We start from the raw sequence: 22,155 nt of genomic DNA, 5'->3' as shown, positions 1-22,155 counted from the left end.
AAGCTGCCTATCCATGAACTCATGTTTGAATCATTAACTAAAATGATAAATCCATGCAAAGGCAATTTTTCTTCTGATAAGAAGAACATAAGAAGTTGCCTTATACTGAGTCAGACCATTGGTCTGGATTTGCCACACCCAAGTTTACTGTGTGTTTGCCGCTATTTGCGTTCCTTAACATATTGGAGAACTGGGCCAAAACTAACCTAATGAGTTTCAACAGGGACAAATGTAAGGTTCTGCACTTAGGCAGAATAACCAGCTGTGCAAATATAAGATGTGAAAAGGATCTAGGGGACCACAAGCTTAACATGAGTCAATGGTGTGATGCAGCAGCAAAAAAAGCTAATGCAATTCTAGGCTGTATCAACAGAAGTATAGGGTCCCGATTAAGGGAAGTAATAGTACCACTCTATTCTGCCTTGGTCTGACCACACCTGGAGTACTGTGTCCAGTTCTGGACACCACAATTTAAGAAGAATATTGACAATCTGGAACATGTGCAGAGGAGGGTGACCAAGGTTATTAAGGATTTGGAAACCAAGTCTTATGAAGAATGGTTGAGGGAATTGCATATGTTTAGCCTGAAAGAGAGGAGACTGGGAGGAGATATGATAGCTATCTACAGTCTGAAGGGCTATCATATGGAACATGGAGTTAGCTGGTTTTCTCCTGCTCCAGAGAGTAGCACCCAAGCCAATGGCTTCAGGTTACAAGAAAGGAGATTCTGACTAAATATCGGGAAGAATGTTCTGACAGTCAGAGCTGTTCGACAGTGGAATCGTCTGCCTCAGGAGTTGGTGGACTCTTCTTCTTTGGAGGTTTTTAAGCAGAGGCTGGATGGCCATCTGTCATGGATGCTTTAACTAAGATTCCTGCATTGCAGGGGGTTACACTAGATGACCCTCAAAGTCCCTTCCAACTCTACAATTTTATAATTCTAACTGTAAGCAACACCAATTTTAATGGTTTTCCTCTGTAAATTCATATCTAGCCAATAATCAAATATATTAAGGAAAAACTGGCCCCATATAGCTCCACTCAGGGTCACAGGTGTTTTGGCGTGAGTGGATCAATCATCACTTTCTGCTACTCTCCTTTCCAGGCCCACTGCTTCCTTGAATCTCTGGTGTTGTTTTGGTTATGCTCATAACTATTTCCGGTATGCTCCTGAAGAAGAAGAAGAAGAAGAAGAAGAAGAAGAAGAAGAAGAAGAAGAAGAAGAAGAAGAGGAGTTTGGATTTGATATCCTGCTTTATCACTACCCGAAGGAGTCTCAAAGCAGCTAACATTCTCCTTTCCCTTCCTCCCCCACAACAAACACTTTGTGAGGTGAGTGGGGCTGAGAGACTTCAGAGAAGTGTGACTGGCCCAAGGGTACCCAGCAGCTGCATGCGGAGGAGCAGAGACGCGAACCCAGTTCCCCAGATTATGAGTCTACCGCTCTCAACCACTACACCACACTGGCTCTCTGAACAGAGTGTAGCATTATATATGTTTTCTTTTTGTTTGAACCCTCAGATCTGCACAAAACTAGAAAACTGTAAAAGCATACCACATTAAAAACTGTTTGCTGAGAATTTACAATTGCTTGACTGCAGGAGATGCTGGGAATTGAACGAGGGAATTTATGCATTTACTGTACCACTGAGTTTCATCCTTTCCCCAGATATTCAAAGAAGACTCTACGGTATAAGAACCCATCAACTGAATGCTATCTAATTTAGATTGTAAGCATATTGGGTCAGGGGCCTAGCCTTTTTGCTCATGCTACTCTTTAAAAGGCTATGTACACAAACAGTGATTTATACCTAAGCAAGCTGATCATCTTGGTTCATTTTGAACCTTGCGTATCTCAGCAAGGAGTCAGCACATCTGTTTACATTGTCACAGGGTCTCTAAGGTTTCCCTAGCACAGTAAGCTCTTTGAAGAACAGACAGGGAGACAATTCTTCCAGCATGTTCTGTGAATGTTTTAGTAATGGCAAATAAAAATAACGGATTTACTTTGATGTCTCTGGCTCCAGACAGAAAGCACTCTGGGGGCCTGACTGTCCGTAGTGGAAAAACTGTTACTCTAGAGATCAAGGACTGATAAGGTGGTGTCCAGCTGCCACTTACCATGAAATGTTACCACGAAAGGCTAATTCATAGAGTTTGTAGCGTAAGAGAGAACTGATGAATTCCTGCATCAAGTGTCTCTAGGGCACAAAGCTAAATGCACATCTGAATCCTAAGAACATAGGACGTTAATGCCAAGTCAGACCATTGGCCCTTCCCGCTCAGTATTGTTGACACAGACTGGCAGCAGCGGCCAAGACTTTTACGCAGGAGTTTTCCCCAATCTTACCTGGAAACACCACGGATTGAACCCTGCAGCCTACGACAGAGTAAGCTCCTGTTGCTCTGTCCCAGCTCCTGCCAACCTAGCAGTTCGAAAGCACACCAGTGCAAGTAGATAAATAGGTACTGCTGTAGCGGGAAGGTAAACAGCGTTTCCGTGCGCTCTGGTTTCCATCATGGTGTTCTGTTGAGCCAGAAGCAGTTTAGTCATACTGACCACATGACCCAGAAAGCTGTCTGTGGACAAACACCAGCTCCCTCGGCCTGAAAGTGAGATGAGTGTCACACCCCATAGTCACTTTTGACTGGACTTAACTGTCCAGGGGTCCTTTACCTTTACCTTATGCTCTATTACTGTGACACAGCCATTCCCCATGCTGATTATGTGGGTTAATATAGTCAGTAAAGGGGTAATGACCAACTTTATCCTGAACTATTCATATTACTCACCATAGGCTCAACGTTAACATCTCACCCTTGGACATCTGCAACCCACACCCTGGCAAGGCCCATTTTTGTGGCTTGATTTTCTAAGCAGTTGGATCTATCTGCCATTCCTCACAGTGGCCCCAACATAACACCACTCTGGCCCAGGCTTATATATTGCTGAAAGCCATGATTTCCAGTTTGAATCATAATTTATTGTGCAGTCATGTTATCAAATATTTACCTAAACTTCCTTCTATTTGTTTTCTCTTATTAAAAGAGGGTTAGACTATCAATGGCTTTTTTTTTTACCTTGCTAGGAATCACAAGGGGGAAGAGCGTTGTGGTGAGGAGAGAGCTCAGGTCTTGAGGGGTTTCCTTTGCACCTGGTAGGGCACTGTGAGAACAGGATGGGCCTTTGGTCTGATCCAGCAGGGCTGCTCCTCTGTTCTCAAAATCTAAATAGAATGGATCTGTTGTTTTCCTTGGTTGAAAAAAGCAGGGCAGTAGATTAGCCTGACTTGAACCAACTTTGAGTGAACTCACGCCGCCCATGATCTTTCCTTTCCTTTCTCTGATCTTGTTTTTACTGTTGTTAAGAAACTTTCAGATAAATAAGACCAACAGAAACCTCAGAACGTTCAAACGAAACCACAAACTAAGCATGGGGAGAAACTCTAGTCAGTCTGCAAGTTTATAAGTTTTATTCAGCAATACAAAAGCTGAAGAGAATAAAATCCCTTGCAAAATATATTGTGCTTCAGGCTGTTTATTGGGCCAGGAGGCCAAAAGTTTTAAAGTCTAGCCGCACAGGTTGGGAAAATAAAAAGTCAAAGTCTGGCTTGAGGGAAGCCTGGGGTGTGTGGAGCTGTAGCTCAATGGTAAAACACTTGCTTTGCATGCAAAAGTTGCCAGGCCTGTCAATGTAGACAATACTGAGCTAGGTGTGTCACTGGTCTGACTTGGTTCGAAGGGAGTTCCTTGGGCTCCCATGACTCCACCATAATATCTCAACACTGTCCAGAAACGGTGCTGAGTGCTGCTCATTGGCAGAAGCTGGTTACCTTAAGATTTAAACCAGTTCTCAGGTATGCATAATATGATCTTGTAGCCTACAAGTCATCCATCTCTCCTGACCTCTTGTGCCAGAAGAGAAACAGAAATCTTTCTAAATACAGATACTTGCACGCATAATGAAAAGAATGCAATTTCAGAATTCATGCCAGGGAGGGGGAGGGAACCAGACGTCCCAGTTACAAACATCCTAAATTCTATAAATTTAACCAAAAACATGGCAATAGCTGAATGTAGCTGGTGAAATAAGAGCATTTGTTTAAACCCTGGCTGCTATTATAGAATGCTACTGGCAAATACAAGTGTGCAGGAGGAGGGGGGGGAGGGAGAGAAAGTTTGTGCTTTTCTACTTGGGAAAATTCTGATTTTATACTGATCACTAGGTGGCACCACTGATCCACTCAGTTTCAACAGAGTCATGCTTTGAAGAGGATGAGCTGGAAACTCATAAATTTCTCAGTGTTAGGACAGGTGCATTATGCAGAGCAAGCCAATAAAAGAACCATTCAGGCTACCTTACACATCACAAAATCCCTACACCAAAGGCATAACTTGAATTGTGCACATAGAGAACTGTGTGGAATAATTATCACAGACATTTGCTGAATCCACACTAGTGCAATACCTGTATTAAAGGTAAAGGTAAAGGTACCCCTGCCCGTACGGGCCAGTCTTGACAGACTCTGGGGTTGTGCGCCCATCTCACTTAAGAGGCCAGGGGCCAGCGCTGTCCGGAGACACTTCCGGGTCACGTGGCCAGCGTGACATCGCTGCTCTGGCGAGCCAGAGCCGCACACGGAAACGCCGTTTACCTTCCCGCTGGTAAGCGGTCCCTATTTATCTACTTGCACCCGGAGGTGCTTTCGAACTGCTAGGTTGGCAGGCGCTGGGACCAAGCAGCGGGAGCGCACCCCGCCGCAGGGATTCGAACCGCCGACCTTTCGATCGGCAAGTCCTAGGCGCTGAGGCTTTAACCCACAGCGCTACCTGCGTCCCTAATACCTGTATTAGGCCAACCAAAATGCTACAAAATAGTCCACAAACTTTGGAGTCTCCAGAAACTTTCATCAGCCTGCATTTTATTTTCCCTTGTGGTTCAGCACAGCTGCGTTGAATTTCTGCAAGAATATTTTCTCAGTTTTCTCACCCATTCTGTGCACATGCAGCCAAACCTGCTGAGAAGCTGTGATCAAGTACAGCTTCTCAGAAATCATACACAGACCCATAAACTCCAGGTGCGCAATCATCGCATGGGACCAACATACACAAAATAAGCATTATTTCCTACCAGCGGCTGGGAATCAATAGTGGAGAGAGTGTTTCTATACTCATGTCCGGCTTGCAGGCTTCCCATAGGCTTCTGCTTGATCACTGTGAGAACAAAATGCTGGACTATATGAACCTTTGCTCTGATTCAGCAGGAGTCTTTTATGTTCTTAATGTAATTCCATTTTTAAAGGCATTTTACAAGGTAGGAAACACCCCAAATGGCCTATTTGCAGAACCATTTTTTTAATAAAAAAATTGAGGGCTATTCATTTAAGCCACCATGAACTCATCTTTTTGGCACAACCATCAGATTGGATAATGCTTCATTGCTCCAAGCACACTTCAAGCTTATAGCTCATCGTACTACAATACAGTGTGCTAGAAATATCTGAGACATTTTTATGATCTGAATATCTGTAAAACACGTGCTTCTTACAAGAATTTCGGTTGAGCAGCCGTCCCACACAGAGACAGTTCAAAGTGGGAACATAATCCAGGGCACACACAAGGTTACTGGGTTTGCATGGAGTCTTTTGCAATATCCAGCACTCCCTATATAGATCAGCCATAAATCCTGTGATGTCAGCAACACTTTTTGAAGACGAGATCTCTTAAGAGATGCTGGCCCCATGTCTTTTTAGGGTTAGTAAGAAGACATGGGTGGCGCTGTGGGTTAAACCACAGAGCCTAGGACTTGCCGATCAGAATGTTGGCGGTTCGAATCCCCCCAACGGGGTGAGCTCCCATTGCTCGGTCCTTGTTACTGCCAACCTAGCAGTTCGAAAGCACATCAAAGTGTAAGTAGGTAAATAGGTAAACGGCAGAAAGGTAAATGGCGTTTCCGTGCACTGCTCTGGTTCGCCAGAAGCGGTTTAGTCATGCTGGCCACATGACTCGGAAGCTGTACGCCGGCTCCCTCGGCCAGTAAAGTGAGATGAGCACCGCAACCCCAGAGTCGGCCACGACTGGACCTAATGGTCGGGGGTCCCTTTAGCTTTACCTAAGAAGAACATATAGGATGACTACAGAGCATCTATCCAATAAATGTGACGTATAAATGAAAAATCACAACAGATATTTTGACACCTCTCTCTCTTGTTAACACTTCATCAGTTTGACAGATAGCAATAATGAAGACCATGGTGAAAAAAGAATCCCTGACACATCCACCTTTTCTCACCCCCCCCCCCCCGTAACTTTGGAAAAGGAACGACCTTGAAATACCAAGCACCAAAGTCTGATACATTCCTTTGGACTGAGTGAGAGTGCCAAGAATGCATGAATTCCTGGTGACCTTTAGCTGCAAACTGTGAACTTTGTTCACTAAGCATAATGCATACTTAGGCATCATTACTCAGGCCTTAAGCCAGACCCTTTCCTTTCCTTTCCTCTGCCATTACTTACGTAGTGACAGTTTGCCAAACAAAGTGAGGAATGGGAGCATTTGTCTAAGTAAATGCTGAACCCTGTTCTCGAAACCATCGCTTCTCAATCTGTGGCTCCTTCCCAAAATATGGAAGGCCCAAGAAGAGGGATGCTATTCACATGGAAGAGAGGTGGCAGAATTTGCTGCTGTCACCGGTCTAGACAGCCGCTGCATGTTTACAGCTTCTTTTCAGCCAAAGGCTACTCGCTTCACATTGCAACAGACTACAAGGCTTGGTCCAAATGCTTCTTTCCTCGTGACCTGTCTCACCCCCACAAAACCCCTAGGCTTATAAAATAGGAACTAAACCTGAAATGACCTGTGAGACAAATTTCAAGTTCACCAACAATTTGAATCCAAATACCTGTATTTCAGAAGGTTCCAAATTTTCTTTGTGAGTATGAATTTTTGAGGAACTGTGATTGCCTTCCCAGTTTGACTTGTGGATGTGCATGTGTGCATTCTCAATCCATGGTGCCTTTATTCAGTCGGGGTGGAAATCCCACTCACAGGAAGTGATGTATATGACAATTTATAATTTCAATGTCAGGTCATTCCAGAGAAGGGAACAGGCCCAAACAGGCGCGCTGACTAGTGCCACATGCCGTGTTCCTGCCGCATGAGCACACCACCCTGACATGTTGTGCACATGCCACATGGCTTGCACACGTGATGCAAGCACACCACACAGCGTGCATGAGTAATGTGAGCACATCAAGCAGCATGCATACACGGCATCCATACGTTGCCGTTGGATATTGAGGGAGCCTGGCCCCTTGCTTGAAAAAAAAAATGTGAGGGGCCAAGGCCCCTCGGCCCCCCTATCTGGTGCCCCTGGACGCAAACAGATGCCCAACAGAACAATTTTATTGCTAAGGACAGCCTAGAACAGCAGCATAGCTAACTGCCCCCGTTCAGACACAGTGCCACCTACAGTTGGAATAGCAGTTTAACAGTTAAGTTTCCCATGACATCCCTCATTACCTAAACCTTAAATTTTGTTTAGGCTCAAAGTTCACTACAAACTTGCCAGTTTCAGTGCCTTTACATGACCCCCTCCCCCCGGAAAAGAAATCCCAATCCAGCTTCCTTCATAACTGAATGCAGCGGCAGTCACTAGCACAAAGACCCTGGCAATATCACCCAGTGAACATGGTTCACTGATAATTTCTCCAGATTAGTCCAGTCAGTCTATGGTTGAACCTCAAATTTATTGCAGCAGAAGCAATCATACACCAGCATGCTCTGAAAGATGAGCTTTTATTGCATACAAAAAGTCTCCCAGACTCTGACGCTCTGGGAAAAGTCCACATGCCCCTTTTTTTGGCGTCTCCCACCATCTGAAAGGGCACACCTCAAGCTTAAAATTAAATTTATATATAATGCTTTGAATCTGCAATTCAAGATGTACTGTGCCCAAAATAAGTTGAATTAAAAAACAACAACATTTGAGCACTGATATTTTATTACAGAATGATTTTAGGTATACTAACATGTAGAGCTTCCTTTTAGGAACATGATTCTAGGTATGATTTGTCCCAGAAAAAATGAAGGAAGAATTCATTCACTCACACACTTCCATCTCCCCCCCAAACCCGTTGGATGGTTATATGAATTCATAATAAATGATATTGCACGTGAATGTTGTGCATTCCTTTTGGTTTAGGTAAATATGTCAAGGATCTAACTGGAATCTAACTGTTGGACACAATGTATACCAAAGTACAAATTTACACAAATATTTAATAATTGCTATAAAATAAAGTATTGTACTGGCGCCCTACCAATTTCAAATAGGAGAAATTATCAAGTGAAAGTGCTCTTACATATTTCCCATGGAAATCAAGGGGGGCATATTTGGCTGTGCTATATTTGGTCAGATTGTGCCATGTCATTTTTATATACAGTGGTACTTCGGTTCTTGAACTTCTCCATTGACGAACATTTTGGAACCCAAACACTGAAAACCCAGAAGTAAATGCTTCCATTTTCGAACGCGCCCCGGACGTTGAATGGCTCCCACTGCGTGTTTTTCAATTTCCTCAACTGAATTTGCAGACAGCCCCTTTGTGCCTCAGTTTTCAAACATTTTGGAACTCAAACGGTCTTCCGGAATGGATTACATTCGAGAACCAAGGTACCACTGTAATTATTTAAAGCTATTGAACATTTAAAAACAAATCCATTTCAATGTTTCATTGGTAACAGAAATCCTTATGTTTGGATTTTGGCTATTATTGGCATGGGGTTTCTGAGCTTAATAATGTCTTGCGCGGTTCTATTTTGCTAGAAAAAGAAGTGCCGGAACTCACCATGAACACCTCTTTTGTTCTCCCTTGGGGCCTACCTGAGAGATGCTGGAACTGAATTCCGGTAAGTTCTGGCTGAAAAAAAAAGCCCTGGTCTTGTGCTCAAATAAAGCATTAAAGCAGATAAGCTTTAACACCATCACACAAAAGACACTTCCCTGGAGGTGTGGATGAATTATTTGTGGTGACCCAAAGCTTATTATGAGGTGCCCACCTCCAGTTCCTCATTTTCTTCTACATATTTTATTATTTATTTCATTATTACATTTATATTCCACCTTTTATATTCCAAGGAGGTCAAGATGGTGTACATAGTTCTCCCCCCTCCCCATTTAATTCTTGAAACAAACCCATGAGGTGGGCTAGGTTAAGAGACAGAGACTGGACCAAGCACAGGTCATCACCCTGGGGGCTTCATGGCTGAGTTGGAATTTGAATCTGGTCTCTCAGGTCCTAATCCAACACTCCACCCACCACCCAAAATTGCCTGTGCTTTGACTATTATTGGCTTGGGATGTCTTCAAGTTTGACAGTGTCTGTCAGATAGTTTGGATAACACTGAGCTAAATGGGCCTGTGGTCTGACTTGGTGTAAGACAGTCCCTGAGACCTTCTGCATGCAGACCAAAATGCATAAATCGTGACAAACCTGTGCTAGCTTGTGCCTTTAATTTAAAATCAAAAATTCCAGTTTGACCATTGCGTAACTGATACTAAGCTCGTGAGTCCCTTTGAGGTTGCCTTGATATATTCCCCCTCTGTGTTGTGGCTGGAATGAGAGAATGAACTGTACAGAGTTTTCTATTTGGATGTATTTCTATTTCTCTCATTTGTATGTTCAAAAAAGCATACATTATTTTTCTTAAGTCCTTTATATATATCCACTTGGCGATGATTAAGTTGGGCCAATCCTACATTGGATTACAGCAAAGGAATCCCAGACAGACTGAAGAGACTCAGGCAAGCGCATTCTTAAAATATTTTGTTACTTTAATCTAAATCCTTAAGTCTGACTATTATTTTCACATGATTGTGTGTGTGTTTTTCTATAAAAAGTTTTTTAAACCGCCAACGGGTATATTTCTGCTTTGCCTAATGCTTTCAGAGAGAATCCTGATGAAAGCTGAGCATCTTCTTTTCACCTGCATAAATTGAACATATTTTCCTTTGGGGTTTCAGAAAACGCAACATTGGAAGGCCATTTGTGAGGGAAGTGGGGAGTGGGTGGGATTTAGAGACAGGAAATCCCAGAGAGGACCTCCTGTTTTTGGTGGAGACAATTATAGTGTTGCTTTTGGTTGGAGCCCAGAATCTCTATTGGATACAAATGTCCTTGGCAACAGACATGAAGCCTAAAAGCTTACAGATCTCTGTAAATTTGGGAGATGGGACCTGCCACTGAAGTTTGCATATAGCGTTTGCAGCTTTGCGTTGGGGGTAAGTTCACATCAACAGTGTGTTTTCAATTTCTTAAAGCTGGCTGATCTCGGTAGATAAACACTCATTGTGGTGGAATATTTGTGCCAAGGTTTGTCTAAACCTTCATTACATTCCGATTCTTTTCAGCGGCTGCAGCCGACTCAGGAAGGAGAAGGCACCAGTTTGCTAAAAGGGACAGCGCTGGAGTCAGTATTCAAGGTTCTGTTTCTTCGATTAGCTTGCGGACTTGTATAACTTCTCCAAGTATTAGTCCCTATGTCCAAAAGAAGGAGTACGTTGGCTTGAGTCCTGAGTTGCTCTTCTGTTCATGCAAAGTATGTCCATCAACTCCTCTTTCTACTTGCAGCCCCCTACACTATATCCCGCACCATTCCCAGCAGTGCCGGCTCTAGGTATTGTGGGGACTTTGGGCAAGGTGTCTTCATGACACCACTCCTCCTCTCCATGGCTCTGCTGCCCACTCACTTGTCCTCTCCTTCTGCCTAGAGCCAGTAGTCAACCAGAAGGCCCAGGGTTCTGAACCAGTCCAACCTGCTGACCATGTGTGCCAGGCCCAGATGGTAGAGTGAAGGCTGGTCCCATCTGACCCCATCCACAGAGCCCCCACCTGGGCTCTGAGAAAGGGTGAAGGATGTCCTTCCTAGATCCAGCCATTCTGGGCAAGGTGGCCTGGAAAATCCCTACACTACTAAGCAGTGAACTGTGTGACAGCGCAAGCATTCTCCTGGCCACCTCACCCAGAATGCCTGGTTCTGAAGGATTCCTGCTTTGGCTCCTTTCCAGAACCCAGCAGTGGCAGAGAGATCACCATAGCTGCTATCAGTACAGCAGCAGAAAAGCAGGTGATTCGCTGTGGTTCCTGCATTACAGGGCCCCTTCCAACTCTTTAATGCCATGATTCATATTTTTTTTTTTAAGTAAGAGAGGGGGCAGGGGGAAGAATATGAGACATGGGGGAGATCAGTGGCATAATGTGGGTTGCCAGCTTCTGGGCTGCATGGAGGGGTGGGAGAGAGTGAAATAGATGGAGTAGGCATGCACATTCAATGGCTTAACGGACATCTGTGTCATCCAGGAGATCACAGCCTCAGAGATAAGAAAAGAAGAGTCATTTTGTTCTCTGGAGAGGTCACTTCCTGGTTCGCATGGGGAAGCTGCTTTCAACAGAACCCAGGGACAGGAGAACGCAGCTGTATTGAGGCAGCACCAGGTGTTGAAATTTTGTGCCCCTAACAAAACATGGGCTGCAGTAGTGGGATACATAAATAGCCTTTTTTTGTTAGCCCCAAAATGGAAAATGAGTGAGGTCTCAACTAAAGATGACTGGCAACTTAAACTGATGGAATATGCTCAGTTTGCAGACTTAACTTACAGAATAAGAGAACAAGAAGAATATATGTTTAAAGAAGATTGGAAAATGTTTAATAAATATGTGGGTGAAAATTGTGTACATTTGAAAACATTGGCAGCATTAAGATGGTGGTACTTACATTAAGATTTTGGGGGGAAAGATGGAGCTGTGAGTTAGTGCACAAGGGTGTTCAGAAGCCTTGGTTTTTCATCAGACTTTGGAAAGGAAAGAACTATTTTTATCGCCAGCACCTAGAAAAAAAATAAGTTGAAAGGTTACATTTTGAACTATAAATCACCCCTTTATAAACAAACAAACAAACATCCTGCAGATTTTTTTAAAAAAACATACAAATATTAGATTAGAATTTTCAACCATAAATAGTTCAATTTCAATTTAAGATTTTACAGTGAAATTTGAGATTTGCCTGAAGTGGTGGTGCATTTTGTGGTGGAGAAACTGCCATTTCTGAAGCCCTACTGGTCTGCAGCAGTCAGTGCAGAAGTTGTGTGTAAATAAAGAAATAATAGCATATTAGAATAAACGAAGTATCAAAAGACTTAAGAACATCAAAATGTCTTTACATGGCATTGCAAAGAAGTTATCTGTGGAATGAGTTCCATAAATTTGGTTCACACAACTCAGAAAGCCCTCTCTCTGGTTTTCACCTTCCTAACTCTAGATGGTTGAAGCCCATCTTCCAAAGATGACCTCAGTATGATACAGGCAGGTTGATAAATTATCCTGATTTAAGACCTAGTTGCATGAGTTGCTGTTCCACCAAAGACACTGGACTAGTTCACACACTCTCTCAAAATGAAGAGGATTGTATCTTTTTATCATGCTCACAAAGTGTGTCTGCTTCAACTTCAGATTCACCAGGCATTTCTTTAGTGTTGACATGCATAAAATCCATTGAATTCTACTAAATAATCAGTTCCATACAGTGTTCCATACTTTATTTAGATGCATAAAATCCACTGCATGGTTGACATCCAACTTATATATGGCGAGCATGATCTGGCCATCAACCATGCATTGGACCTTATACATCTATGAAAAGTTTATTCATTATACCACTGGCTACACATAGAGGGCGAATGGTCCAGTTGGCATTATAGATGCATCTGATGGGCAGAACAGGAAACTGCAGTCTCCATCCACATTTAAAAACTATGTGTAACTTCAACTAGGGGGAAAGGTAAATCAAACAAGTCCAGAGCCATGATGAAATGAGGTGATGTCCACAGTGGGGTATGATAACTGTGATTTATTACTGACATGTACAAGATTGAGTGTTTCCTTCTGATGCAGGGATGAAGATGAAAGCTATATCAAGCGATGTACTGTATCTTTGTTATTCTGACAAATGCTGAAAAAGAAAGGTAACAACTTTGCAATTAACCAAGATCACTATAACTGGAACTATAAGGATTGTTTCAGTTTTAGCAACAAGAGGGCTTTTCAATATGTTTATTTATCTTTCTTCCCATCTTGTAGATTCAAATATTTGTTTCTGAAATTTGAAGGTCTGTAGCCTATTGGGCATAAATGCTGTCTTTCTTATATAATGGCAATGTTTCCCTGTTGTCATTAAGCAGATTCTACGAAAAAGCCTACAACAGCTTTTGACAGATGAGTCACATTGCATTTTCTTATATATTGAGCCATCAGAAAAATCAGGAAGCAGGACAGAAAATCAGGGTAGAGCAAGACCTTTAGCAAGGCAGAATCCCAAAATATAACTTAATTACATATAAAACATTAGCAAAGCACAAGCAAAAGATATGCAATTTTAAAACCCTGGCAGAACATACCAAGGCAATGATTGCCAATAACTCGGTTACTAAGGCTGCAATCCTATGAGTAAATCCCACTGAATTGAACAAGACCATTTCTGAATCAACATGTGTAGGATTGCCCAGTTTGGCTGTAATCCTATGCTCTATGAGAGCCAGTGTGGTGCAGTGGTTAAGAGCGGTAGTCTTGTAATCTGGGGAACCGGGTTCGCATCTCCGCTCCTCCACATGCAGCTGCTGGGTGACCTTGGGCCAGTCACACTTCTCTGAAGTCTCTCAGCCCCACTCACCTCACAGAGTGTTTGTTGTGGGGGAGGAAGGGAAAGGAGAATGTTAGCCGCTTTGAGACTCCTTAAAGGGAGTGAAAGGCGGGATATCAAATCCAAATCTTCTTCTTCTCTTACTGGGAGTAAGTCTTGTTTATTATTTGTTTATTGTATTTATACCACACCTTTTATACCTCACCTTTGTGAGATACCACAGATGCTAGCAATTCCTTCAGCTCTTTCTGATGCCTGTAGGCCATATTTATGACTAGTTTAGCTCAGTGGGGTTTGCTTCTGAGTAGACATGCATAGAGTGTTGCTAGGCACAGAAGCAGCAGGATGAAAAAGCTGTTTGATCACGTTTTGCCCCAAACACACCTGAATTTAGGACAAACTTTGCACTTCGTTAGCTACAATCTATTAATAGGGAAGTCTGGAATCACAACACTTGCTCTCACTTCTTGATTGGAAGGATCACCTGTTTCAGTTCCTCCATACAGTGAATCAATTTTTGCAGTGTAACACACACACAAACAGAAATCTCTTCCTTCCCCCTGCCACATTCTGTTCATGGCAAAGCAGCACATTAACCATATCTCTGCTAATACAGTACTGTGCAAGTAGCTTGCTTAAGAGGAAGAAAGGAAGAAAATAACCTTGCCTTCAGTTCACTGGAGGAGGACTAAACAGGGCAGATGATGATGGCTTCCTGTGCATTGAGACTTGCAAGCATGCGCCACTGAGCTGAGTGGAAGCATTCACTGAGTCATGTTATGTCATCAAGCGATTAGACTTCTACCAGGCACATGGCCTAAGCTCTCTTAGCCTGGGGATATTTCTTCCTCGGATCAAATGCTGGCATTAAGGGATTCAGTAATGTTCCCGCCCCTAGTACAGTGGAGGGCTGGTCTTCTGCAGGTGATCACAGCTCCCAGAAGATACACAGCTATAAGCAGGTTCTCCATCCATCTCTAGGATCCCAGGATGTTCTTGCCACCACAGCTGTTGCTGATGAGTCTCCTCCAGCACCCACTGGATGTGAGTGTACTAGTCAAAGCACAGTGGTTTTTCATTCAGTACAATATGGTTCATATTTAGGAATAGGCAGCCTACACTAGCAACCATTCAAGATCCTCAGAAGTTAAAACTGCATTAGCAGCTTTATAAATCACATTGCAGTAAAAATGTCACGGGTAATTGGAGAAGACAGATGATCAGGGCTAAGTGCTTTATACCTCTGCCACTATTGCTAATGACAAGATGGTCCTTTCCAAGGAATTGTGTGTTTTTATTTATTTGATCATTAACAGGAGCCTACTGTAAATGTGACATGTAAACAAGCACCACATTTAATGCATTTCTGTGGATTTTAAAAATTCTTCCTTTCACCACCCACTTTCTCTCTCTCAGATGTTTGTAGGTGCCAAGGAAGCACTAGAAATTCTAAGAATGGGTTTAAACTTCAATGTGCTCCCTGGGCTTTTCTTCTCTTACTTGTGAGCAAACTCCATCGTATGTGGGAGATGTATGGGATCATGGCTGAAGCTGACAGCTGCACGAAGGCAATTTTTGGGGGTGCTGAACTGGAGAGATGGAACTGGGGGTGGGTGGAGGGGCAAGGAAACCAACTTGGCAATTCTCATCAGGCAAAGAAATCCCAACTCTGTCTCCACCCTGTGGACAGTCAGCATGGTGTTTAGCATGGTGACACATCCAAGCATAAAGGTCCAGTCACAGATGACTCTGGGGTTGCAGCGCTCATCTCACTTTATTGGCCAAGGGAGCTGGCGTACAGCTTCCGGGTCATGTGGCCAGCATGACTAAGGCGCTTCTGGTGAACCAGAGCAGTGCATGGAAACACCATTTACCTTCCCACCGGAGCTGTACCTATTTATCTACTTGCCCTTTGACATGCTAGGTTGGCAGGAGTGGGGACCGAGCAACAGGAGCTCACCCCGTCGTGGGGATTCGAACCACTGACCTTCTGATTGGTAAGCCCTAGGCTCTGTGGTTTAGACCACAGCGCCACCGCGCTGTGATGTGGAAAATACCATGTACATTTGAATTGAAGCACAGTGAAAAATAACCTCACTTTGATGGTAATGTGTTTACAGCCTTATTTGGGGAGCTATCTTCTAGATGAGGTGTTGTCAGTTCCTCAAATCCAGCCTTTTCCTTTCACTCTCAGCTTTCCCACACACTCTTGTCTCTCCAGTCTTAGGAGGAGGAAGATCCACACAGACAGATTTATGAGACATTACGACATCACTGTATTCACAAGTCAACACATTGGTCCAGCAAAATACTAGACTGCACATGCGACCTCATATGCTTGAAGCAGAAGTTATCCATGAGTCCGAAGTTAGCTCACTTATTTTGTGGAAACTGAGGATGCATTTGCACTACACATTTAAAGCACATGGCTTTCCCCCAAGAATCCTGGCCACTGCCCTTTGTTAAGGGTGATGGAAATTGTAGCTCTGTGAAGGGGAAACTACAGTTCCCAGGATTCTCTGGGGGAAGCCACATACTTTAATGTATGATGTGTGTGCAGCCTGAGTTTCCAGGGCATTATTTATCATAGTGTATAATAATAATCATAATAATAATTTATGAAAACTATGGGTCTTGAATTTCCCATTCGGTTAATCATGGCAGAAAGGCAACACTCCACTATAGAGGCAAACTAGGTAAAACTGTTTGGTTTTCAAAAACTCATCTATGCAAATGTCTTGGAAAGGGAGAGCTCTTTGGAGGTGATACACAGAGACAGCTTCGAAGCTCATGGGCTTGGTATTATATTTTGGATGCATTTCATAGGATGTGATGAGAGTCTCCTGATCTCCACCAGCTGCAAATGCGGTTGTAATGGGAAGAAAGTAAAAAAAAGTAAAGAAAAATTATAGGAAGGGGAAATAGTATTATGGTCAACTCCTGATCGTTTAATGCGCTTATTGTTTTGCAGCTTGGTGCTTGCTAAGGCACAGGGTTGGTGTGGGGACAGTAACATTTCAATTTGTCCAGGACAAAGTAAACAGCAAAAACCCCAGGACTGTTGGTTTCTGCTTCCCTCACTGAGCAGCAGAAGTGCTTGTCACAAGACAGGTGTTTACATTCCACACAGTCTGTACTGTTGGAGGTTTTCTCACGGGAACGGGAGACTGGATATGACGTACACTGGTTTCCTGTTTTTCACTGTTCTTTGCAGTTTCAGTTAGTGATTCTCTCTGTGCTTTAGAGGAGAGATGATGCATTTCTCTGCTCCGGCAGAGGGAAAATGTTTTTCTGTAACTTACCAGCTTTGAACTGTAAATAAAGTAGTATAGAGCATGTTGGCTCATATTTCTCATCATTCCGCTGTGCACTGGACACTGCTTATCAACAACATTTGGTTTCGGGCCCAGAAAAATGCAGTGTTTTGAGGATGGACTTCAGAAGTCGGGCTCCTGGCAGAGGAACAAAGGAGCAAGAGACGAAGTGCCGGCAGAGGATCGGAAAGCAGCAGAGAGACGGAACGCAAGGTATCTGCTCTGCGCGTCAAGATGATTGATGAAGGTATGTGCTACTGCTCCGGGCAGCCTGCCAGCCTCTAATTAATGGCTTTAAGGCTGGACTTTGAACTTTTATAGCCGGTTTTGCCGCGGCACAGGCAAATGGCTCAAAGGGACGCTATGCTGGGGGAAAACGAAAGTGAAAGTGACTTTTGGAAGTGCTGTTGTTTCACAGCAGCTGCAGACATGACGCAGCAAAAATTAAAGGGCAACATAGAGAAAGCACTTGGGGACTATCACTTTTGAGCTTGCTTTTGGAATGCAGTTTGAAACAGCTGCAGATAAGCAACGCAGCATACAGAAAGGCGCAGGCTCAAAGGCAGAGGCTGTTTTGAAATTGCCTTTGGATTAAAGCAGCTTGATTTAAAGCAGCAGCAGACAAGCAGAAATGGCGACTGCAAAGCTAGCTGATGCTTGTGGGATTCCTAAGCTCAATAAGAAAAATTATGCGGACTGGGTTTTGTATGCAGAGGCAATTCTGCGGAAAGAGGGTCTGTTTGAGGTGATTACAGACAACCCCCCAGCTCCAGTTACAGATGAATGGAAAGCTAAGGATTCCAAGGCAAGGGGAACTCTTACATTGATAGTATCCCCAGAAGAGCTCTGTCTATTGCGTGATAAGACCTCAGCCAAAGAAATTTGGGATGCTTTGAAAGAGGCTCACTTAAGGACAGAAGCTGGGTCCACTATGTTTTACTTCAACAAGCTGCATAATATGGCTCTTGCTGAAGGTGGAGATGTGCGTATACATCTGATGGAGATGCAGAATCTGAGACATGAGCTGCAACAGAGAGGACTCAACTTTCCAGAGGCTGTGTATTCCTTCATGATACTACAATCTTTGGGTTCAGGTTGGGAGTCTGTTGCGACTCAGATTGCTATACAGCCAACTGCTCAGCTGACAGTGAACTATGTTACTGCCGTGATATTGAATGAAGCGGATCGCCGCGGTGCTAGCTGCATCAACAAGGGGGAGACTTCACAGTCGTCATCCCGCAGTGCAGTGGAACCACCAGATGGCGCCAAAGCTTTGAAGGCAGTGAAATGCTACTCGTGTGGACGTCTAGGCCATATGAAGAGGGATTGCAAATATCCCAAGGCCAAGACAGAGCAGCGCAGTGGAAGCTCATCGCGTGGAAAAGGCCAGAGCAAAGGCAAAGGTCCGGTGTCCAGGACAACGCAGCACAAGGCAATGGTCTCACACTACGCTCCAAAGGTTGCAAAGGTTGCAGAGGTTGCAGAGGTCCTGAAGACATCTAGATCTTTCTTCGTTGTTGATTCGGCTGCAACGCATCACATGTGCAACGATAAGCGACTGTTCGTGTCTTTTACACCGCAGGAAGGTGCGATTCACCAGGCAGATGGCCACACGATCCCCAGTAAAGGCTACGGAACTGTTGTTCTTCACAGTTTGGACTTGTCGATACAGGACGTGCTTTATGTGCCGGACGCGAAACATAATCTGCTTAGCGTTGGACAGCTGATGGAGCGGAAAATAGACGTTTCCTTTAAGAACAATAGATGCATCATCACCAAGAAAAATGATTATCAATTGTATGCTGAATTTGTTGATCGTTTGTTTCTTTTGTATTATGATGATGTTGTGCAGGATGACACTTGTTGCATTGCAGGTTCTAACAAAAGTTTGCATGCAGATTGTATTCATGCTTTTCACAGAAAATTTGGACATTTGCATTTTGAGGCAGTATCTAAAATGCCTGCTTTGGTTGAAGGTATGACTATTAAACCCTGCAGGTACCACATGAAGTGCAAGGCATGCGCAGCAAACAAGGTGAAAATGGCTGCGAAAGGTAAGGTGTCTAGTAGGCAAGCTACAGAACCATACCAGGTTGTTCATGCTGATTTGGTTGGTCCACTAGCGCCCTCTTTGGGTGGGAATAGGTACTTCATGGTTCTTATTGATGCATTTTCCAGGTATATTTTTGTGTACAATCTCAAGCAGAAATCAGAGGCTTTTCCTAGGTTCAAGGAATTCTGTGCTTGGTTGGGAAATGTGCATGGTAAGAAGATTAAGATTCTTTTCACCGACCGGGGGGGAGAGTTCACTTCTCAGCAGTTTGAAGCTTTTCTGGCTGAGAAAGGAATTCAACATGATTTGTCTAGTCCTCGCTCGCCATGGCAGAATGGGCTTGCGGAACGAGCAAATCAAACATTGCTTCAAGGGTTAAAAACCTTGCTGCATGATGCAAATCTTCCAGAGAGTTATTGGGCCGAAGCTCTCTCATGTTTCACTTACAGTTATAATCGCAGGTTGTCTTCAGCGATTGGTTGTACCCCCTATGAGAAGATGTTTGGCAAGAAGCCATACATCAAACACATGAAAATTTTTGGTTCTGACATGTGGGTTCACTCACCACAAAACTCCAAGTTAGACAAGCGTGGATTGCATGGTATCTTTCTAGGTTATCAGAAAGGGTCTTACAGAATAATGATGACTGACTCTAAGGAGATTAAGCTCACAAGAAGTGTTGAGTACAATGCCAAGTGGGGGGAGAATGTGGGAATTTTCCAATGTTATCCTGATGACAGTGATGAGACTGAGGATAGTCAAAAGCAACCACAACAACCCACACCCACTGATGAAGGTTCTGATTCTGAAACTGAAACTGAATCGGATGATTCAGAGGATTTCAAGAGTGCGAAAGCCTCTATGCGACCCTCTGAAAGCTCTGATCAAGAATTGGAGGAACCATTGTTCACAATAGGTCGCCTTTCTCCCAAGAAGGAAGAGGAGAGTGTTGAAGACCTAAGGCTAATTCGTAGGTCACAGAGAGCCACAAAAGGCAGACCTCCAAAGAGATTTGCTGATGAGTTTGCTAAGATAGCAGTAACAGCTGTTAAAAGCTCCAAGAAGGTTTTTGAACCTTCAAGTTTCCAAGAAATCCAGGATTTGGATTCAAAGGAAGCTGAGCCATGGTTAAATGCCATGAAGGCTGAGCTTGATTCCTTGGAAAGGAACAAAACATGGGAACTTGTTCCAGTAGTTCCAGGAATGAAATTGCTTGGAAGCAAATGGGTCTTCAAAGCGAAGACTGATCAAAATGGCAAGATAGTCAGACACAAAGCCAGATTGGTAGCCAGAGGATTTGCTCAGGTACCAGGTGAAGATTATCACGAGACCTACTCACCCACAGTGAGGTATGAGAGCATTAGGCTTATGCTCAAGCTAGCTGCAGAAGAAAATCTACACATTAGTCACCATGATGTCAATACAGCTTTTCTGTACGGATCTCTAAATGAATCACTTTATATGCTTCCACCTGATGGCGTACAGGTAAAACAGGGATATGTTTGTGCTCTGAAAAAGTCCCTTTATGGTCTCAAACAAAGTGCACGGTGTTGGCACACAAAACTCACTGAAGTATTGTTTTCTCTAGGTTTTAAGCAAGGGAAATCTGATCCATGTGTGTTTGTCAAAGAGGAGGGGCAAAAGAAACTGTATTGTTTGTTTTATGTTGATGATCTTTTATTCTTTTGGAAAGATGTCACAATGTACAATAACGCCCTAGCTCAACTGAAAGAGCACTTTGACATGAAAGATCTTGGTGAGGTAAACAACTACCTATCTCTGGAAATAGAGAGAGATCAAGATGGTAACATTCTAGTACACCAGTCACGGAAAATTGCTGATGTGTTAAACAAACTAAACCTGATGGATGCTAACCCTGTGGACACACCGATGATAACAAGTTATCAGGTAGATGACACTGAAGAAGCATTTTCTGACACTACACTGTACAGAAGTGTGCTAGGCAAGCTAAACTTCATTGCCAGATGTTCAAGACCAGACATTGCTGTTAGCTGTAATTTGCTAAGCAGACAAGTCAACAATCCTACTGTTAAGGATTGGAAAGCTCTGAAACGCATAGCGCGGTATTTGAAAGGCACTATGCATTACAGACTGAGATTTAACAATCAGAAGTCTGGTGGTCTTGAGATATTTGCAGATGCAAGTTTTGGAAGTGACACTACAGACAGGAAAAGTACGTCTGGAGTTTGCTATAAGTACAATCAGGGTCTATTTGATTGGTCGTGCAAGAAGCAAACAACAGTTAGCTTAAGTACTTGTGAAGCTGAACTGAATGCACTGTCTTATTCACTTAAAGATTGTGAATGGTTGTTACAATTGTGCAAAGACATGAAAATTCCTGTCAAATGTCCAATCCAGGTTTACCAGGACAACAAAGCATGTTTGGCTTTGCTAAATTCTGAAGGTTGTAAGCAAAGCACGAAGCACTTGCAATTGAAGTTGCAACATGCTAGGGAACGTATTCAGAAGGGACTCGTAACGGTGTCCTATATGCCAGGTAATGAAATTCCTGCTGATGTATTGTCCAAGATTGTATCAAGGGATCAACACTGTACCTATGTGCAGAAGTTGGGTTTGTACTGATATTGTACGAACACGCTGCCCAGAGATGTTCACAGAAAGGGGGAGGATGTTGGTTTCTGCTTCCCTCACTGAGCAGCAGAAGTGCTTGTCACAAGACAGGTGTTTACATTCCACACAGTCTGTACTGTTGGAGGTTTTCTCACGGGAACGGGAGACTGGATATGACGTACACTGGTTTCCTGTTTTTCACTGTTCTTTGCAGTTTCAGTTAGTGATTCTCTCTGTGCTTTAGAGGAGAGATGATGCATTTCTCTGCTCCGGCAGAGGGAAAATGTTTTTCTGTAACTTACCAGCTTTGAACTGTAAATAAAGTAGTATAGAGCATGTTGGCTCATACTTCTCATCATTCCGCTGTGCACTGGACACTGCTTATCAACAACAAGGACAGCTCTGACTGTACAGTGTGCTACATCAGTAAATATTGTGTTAAGTATCCACTAAAATCCTGGCAATGTCCCAGCATTTCAGAATGAAACTAGGTCCCAGAT

At 43.4% G+C, this 22,155-nt stretch overlaps 1 protein-coding gene across 6 annotated transcripts in view; it reads right to left on the bottom strand.

The window, feature by feature from the left end:
• COL8A1 (collagen type VIII alpha 1 chain) overlaps positions 1-22,155 on the bottom strand; it is a 97,877-nt gene that overhangs the window by 12,459 nt on the left and 63,263 nt on the right. For all 6 annotated transcript variants that reach the window (XM_081908461.1, XM_081908462.1, XM_081908463.1 and 3 more), the window contains one exon: positions 11,777-11,888. The gene's annotated coding sequence lies outside the window, so the exon portion shown is untranslated. The remainder of the gene's footprint in view (positions 1-11,776; positions 11,889-22,155) is intronic.

Source organism: Podarcis melisellensis, assembly GCF_964234715.1.
Source record: "Podarcis melisellensis genome assembly, chromosome: 4".
NCBI lineage: Eukaryota > Metazoa > Chordata > Lepidosauria > Squamata > Lacertidae > Podarcis > Podarcis melisellensis.
Note: the sequence above shows the minus strand (reverse complement) of the source record. Positions and strands in the feature narration are given on the sequence as shown.